The sequence below is a fragment of the Seriola aureovittata genome, chromosome 19 (assembly GCF_021018895.1).
Source record: "Seriola aureovittata isolate HTS-2021-v1 ecotype China chromosome 19, ASM2101889v1, whole genome shotgun sequence".
In the NCBI taxonomy this organism is placed as follows: domain Eukaryota; kingdom Metazoa; phylum Chordata; class Actinopteri; order Carangiformes; family Carangidae; genus Seriola; species Seriola aureovittata.
This window is the reverse complement of record NC_079382.1, coordinates 295,937-301,936: the sequence shown is the minus strand read 5'-3', so window position 1 is coordinate 301,936 and position 6,000 is coordinate 295,937.

Sequence of the window (6,000 nt, the reverse complement as noted above, 5' to 3'; positions counted from 1 at the left end):
GTGTGTCTTTGGCTGTTTAGGTGAGTTTGTTTGTTTTAGGTGAGTTGAATGGTGTGGTGTTGGAGAGTAGGGGGAGGTAGAGCACAGCCTAATCCGGCGGGGGAGAGTTTAGCTCAAAAAGGCATCTCTCCCTGACTCTACCTCCCTCATTGTCTTGTAGAGTGGGGGAGTAGGGGGGGGTAGAGCACAGCCTAATCCAGCGGGGGAGAGCTAGCCCAAAAAGGCACCTCTCCCTGACTCTACCTCCCTCATTGTTTTGGAGAGTGGGGGAGTAGGGGGAGGTAGAGCACAGCCTAATCCGGCGGGGGAGAGTTTAGCTCAAAAGTCATCTCTCCTTGACTCTACCTCCCTCATTCAAAATGGCCACCACTTTCTCCAACTGTTTAGGGGAGTTTGTTTGCTGAATCTGCTGGTGTGTTTTGTCAGAGATGATGATGGTGTTGTTTGTAGTAGCATAGGCAAGATAAAGAAAATAGTTGTGGTGTGAGGAGCAGTGATGGCTGGCATTAGGGGAGTGACTCTGGGACACCAGTGATCACTGTCTAGCCTTCTGGAGGTGTCGTGGGACCAACTAGACGAAACACTGGTGAAAGGAGGTTCCCACCTGATGACCCCAAAGACATGTTAGTTATCACTGCTCATTAATCTGTATAGCTAAATTAATAGTTATCATAGGACATGTTAAGCTTAGGGAGCTATTCACGGAGTCTGGTCCATTTTCTGTAGCACAAGTTTCTTGTGTTCACCTTAAATGCAGTGACGAGTCCAAAATCATGATTTGTGAGGTAACTGTGATCTTGACCTTTGACCAAAATGTAACCAGTTTGTCCTTGATTCTAAGTGAACAATTGTGCCAAATTTGAGGAAGTTCTGTCAAGGCATTACTGAGATATCATGGTCCAGCAGAAGCAAGAAAGAGAAAGGGAGAGAGAAGCTAGTGCTAACTGCTAAGCTAAAGTAACTAGCGGATCTGAACAGCATGTAAACAACTGCTGAGTTAGTGAAATTTGCTAAAAGGAGCAGAAAGTTCAGAGTCCTGGAGTAGAACTGGTGTAAGTTTAAATGTACAGCAGGTGATGAAGAAAACAGCAACATCAACTGTGTTCAGAGAGAACAGCAATAAACTCTACCAGAAACAGAAACTGACTGGAGATAGGACACAACACTGACATCAGCATGTCAGCACGTGAACGGTGTCACTAGTATTAGTGAAAAGACATCAGTAAAAGTAAATCACTGTGTAAAAATGTTCTCAGATAAAAGAACAAAGTAAGTCAGTTAAAATGTTTCTGAGTAAACGTGTTACTGCATTCATTTGAAAATGGGTAGAGAGGGTAAAACATGTTATAGGGTGATAATAATAATAATGAAATTAAAGAACATCTTTAGGTTACAAGATATGTCAGTTCACAGATGAGAACAGCAACAAAATAAACCAATTAATTGGTAATGAGTCTAATTAGCCAATAAGAATCAGTTTGTCCATTTCTCCCCGGATACTGCATTAGTAGTGTCTGTGTGTGTGTGTGAGTGTGGGTGTATGTGATGTCTGCTGCAGTTACAACACTACAAAGAGTGAGCGAGAGAGAGGGAGAGAGAGACGAGCTAGTGCTAACTGCTGAAGGGTGGGGGTGGTGATGGTGGTGTGTGTGTGTGTGTGTGTGTATGTATAATGCAGTCTATGGGAAAGCTACAATGATGGCTGAACAGTTCCTGAAGTAAATTCAATGCCTGCTGCTGTCTTTACTGTTGTACTGTCCAGTCTGAACTGCATTCTCTCTCTATGACCACGGTCACATCACAGTGAAAGAGAAGATCTGCTGTCAGGATACTGAACTGTTGGCAGTTGGTCTTAGACCTTATAATGCAATCCCCTCCACACTGGGGTCAAGTTTCCTGTCTTTTACAGCGGCGGAGGTGAGGGCGGAGCTCAAGAGGCTATGCCCTAGAAAAGTAACAGGCCCAGAGGGTCTGTGTCTGAGGCTGTTAAAAGACTATGCAGCCCAGCTGGCTGAGCCGCTCCAAAGGATCTATAACTTAAGCCTTCAAACAGGGACGGTCCTGGTCCTGCGGAAAACATCATGTCTTGTTCCGATACGTAAAGTAGGACGACCGGCTGAGATAAATGACTACAGACCGGTGGCCCTCACATCACGCATCATGAGACCGTGGAGCGGCTGCTTCTCCACCTTCTGAAGCCACAAGTTGAATATGCACTAGACCCCCTACAGTTCGCCTACAAAAAACATAATGGAGTGGATGATGCCATCCTTTACATGCTCCACCAGGCCCATTCTTACTTGGATGAGCCAGGTAGTTCCATGAGGATTACATTGACATTTAACACCATCCAACCCCCAATTCCTTAAGACAAGCTGGAAGGGATGGGGGTGAATCCCTGCTTCACGTCCTGGATTGTGGATTACCTGACGTAGCCTCTTGAGCTCATTTTCCTGTGACTCCAACAGGACATTCCAATCTGTGCACTAAAACAGTCTTTTAGACACTCACTGGCCTCCGGGGTCCAGTTCCTGAATGAGTGGGTGGTTGCAGCCTGCCTCAGTACACAGGGCTTGTAGGAAGGCTGAAGAAAAAACAGATTATGATCTGATTTGCCAAGTGGTGGTAGACCTTGAAATTTGCATACAACAGATCAAGTGTCTTACTTTCGCTTGTGGGACAGTCAACATACTGAGTGAAGCCAGTCAGGTGACAGGTGAGGGTGACATGGTAAAAATCCCCCGATATTGCAATGAATGCATCAGGGTGCTGGGTGTGTACTCTCACAACAGTCTTGTGAATGACGTTACATAGGACTTCAAGCCTCTGCTCGTGGTTGAATGTAAACAACAATGGCGAGGATGTGTGAGAACTCCCTCGGTACATAATACGGACTAAGACCAACTGCCAGCAGTTCAATATCCCGACATCAGATCTTCTCCTTCACTGTGATGTGACCGGGGTTGCACCATCTATTGTTTACAAGCAGAACCAGAACTCTGTCCGCTCTTACTGCAGTGAAGCCAGGTAAATCCACACGGTCGGGAGTGTTGTCGTTTAATCAGGTCTCCGTGGAACACATTAGACTACATTCCTGATATGCTTGCTGGTTCTTCATAAGTGCCTCCAGTTCATCACACTTGTTAGCCAGGGAGTTGACATTTCCCATGAGGATCGATGGTAGAAAAGGCTTATATCTCCATCTCCTAGCCTTTGGCTTAGCCCCAGCTCTGCATTCACGGTACGGCTTCTTCAGCTCAGTCGCTATGGGATGTTTAACTCCATATCTTGTAAGGTGGAAGGGACTCCCATCGATTTGTGGCTCATATTCAAATTCTGTAAGCCTCTGTGCTAAGGCAGACACATTGTATGAAACAGGACAAATTTGTCCACTATCCAGGAAGCTGTTATGTGTGAAGAACAAGTAACAGAATTTCTTCAGAGGGGTTCTAGAGCTTCTCCCACTCTAGCAATGATGTGATCCATTCTAGCTTTGAACATTCCGTGCAATACACACCCATTATAAAATCTGAAACAATCTCAAAATGACAAAAAATGTAAACTGCGATTTTGTGTAAACCATATAGTTGTCAAAATACCTGCTTAATACAAAGAGTCTCAAGTCTTTTGACCCGTTTAACATTTCATCCATTTTTCTACATTGAAGTATGGCGCAGCAGTAGAGCTCCAAAGTTGGTCGTTTTGAAGACGTCTCCCCATTCATTCTCTATGGGAATTTTCCGCCTTTAATCACAATTTACATCTCCATGGTTACTTGAATCACTTAGAAAAGTCATAGCACACCATTCCTGATCAAGCCGCATGCATTGCTATATATATTGTCTGGGTTTTCTCAAAGCTGCGGGACTTATTACGTGCTGAAATTTCAATAAGCAAGAGGAATAAGACAAACTAGAAAATTCCAGGGAAATTTTGAGTGCCACGGGGGCTACTGCCGGGATGAGTACATGATTTATTTCCAGTGTTCAAAAGTCACCCTGATCATATTCTGGTTTTGAGAAATGTCTTGATATAAAAGACTCTGATATAAAACAATGTCACATCCCTCAATCATGTATTATGTGGGAAATATCTCATATTCTGTCTTGTTTTTTTTAAATAAAACAAGAGGCAACATGTCTACAAACTGGCATTTAAAGGGTTAAAATCCTGAAAACTAATAATCATTTGGTAGGTTTGAGCAGAACTGAAGTGGTTTAAGAGATTTATGCAAAAAAAGCAGAAAAAAATATTGATATATGATGATTTTATAGCATTTTCTTTGTGTGTCCTTTTTTGGACGCGAGGAACCCCAGAGGGTACAAAATGTGTTACCAGTGTATAATAAACCTGTAACAGTAACTGACATTAGATTTTAAAAATATGTCAAAAAAGACACTTTCTTGCAGAAATCCATACCTTCAGCTGTAACAGCCAAAATGATCAGCAAATCAAAAAAGAAAAGTAAAGAAAATGTCCAAAAAAGGACAGAGGGACCCCTGAGGGTTAATAAATCCCACGAACCGCTATTTAAATTACCACTATTATGTTTTTTTCTGTGCTAAATTTAACATTACTGGGGAGGAGAGCAACGCGACTAGAAGTGACAGCGAGAGAGGGCTAGTAGCTTCTCCTCTCCTCTGTCTCAGCGGAGACCGTCACAACTTCATTCACTCTTTTAACAAAACAAAAAAAAAGCAACGAAGGAAGCAGTAAATGGACTTACATATTTAAGACCTAACTAAATGTCATTTAAGACCTAACATGCGGCTAATGTAAAGCTAGCAGAGCTTGGAGAGTTGGTTATCTGGTTGCTAGGCGCACGCAGGCACACACACAGGTCAGGAGCTGCCGTTGCCATGGCAATGTGAAAATCTGCCCAGAATTTGGCTTCTACATGGCTTCAAAACAACTGCAAATTACGAGAAAACCGTTACTTCTTTTCATAAACCGAAAAGACCGTGCCAGACACTGAAGCCAGAAGTTTTTACAGTCTCTATTTTATTCAGATATTCCTTAAAAAGAATGCGTAAGCTCAGTGCGAAGACAAAGAGAGATTCTTTTGAAAAAAAAAGACGATTGCATTAGGTGTCAATGAGAGTGAGACAGGTATTGCTGCCGGACTCGGCACCCCCGTTTAAATTTTGTGCAGACCATGCCTGTCAAAGTTACATTTTATGAATCCCAACAACTATGTCTACATTTTCAGAAAGAATTATTTGTCTCCTTTTTACGGTTTGGCCGCGAGCTCGAGTTAAAAATAAAAATAAAGGTTATTTTTTACTGCTTCACGCACTCTAGCCAACTGACGCTTTCACTCTAACTTTGAAGAAAAAGTGATTTGCACTCCTCCTTTGAGTGCTCACAGTTTGAAAAGTTTACATGTTATGTAAAAACAGTTCCTATCTTTTTGAGAGAGCAGAAGTTTTCCTCCGTTTTACAGTTTGAATCACATTTCTACGTGCAGGTATGAGAGAGCTGGGTGACTCAGCAAAAAGGTGCAATTTTGTAGAAAAAAGGTGGGTTTCTAAAGAAAATTCCAATGCATTTCTAATGCATTATTTATTCCCAGTTTTTTGGGAATAACTTTGGGAAAAATTGGAATTTTAACACCAAAAGTCATAGCACCCCTTGCGGGATCAAGACGCACGTTTTGATGTATATATTACCAGGGTTTTCTCAAAGCTGCGGGACGAGTTACGCGCCGAAATTTGGCGGAAGAATAATAAACCCGAAACAGAAGATTAATAGATGCCTCGGAGCTGAGCACCCGTGGCACTAATTAGAAAATGCATCTCCTACTGAAAATGCATGTGAATACTGAGAGCTGAATGATATTGCTAAAGCAATGCTGAAGAAGCTAAAGCAACTACTGAAGCAATGCTAAAGTAGCTCAAACAATGGCTGAAAAGAAAAAGGTGAACTTGTAAGCTGGAGGAAGGATGGTATGAAATGGTTGAAAAAGGCTTACGTTGTTGTTGGAAAGTTTAACCAACAGCA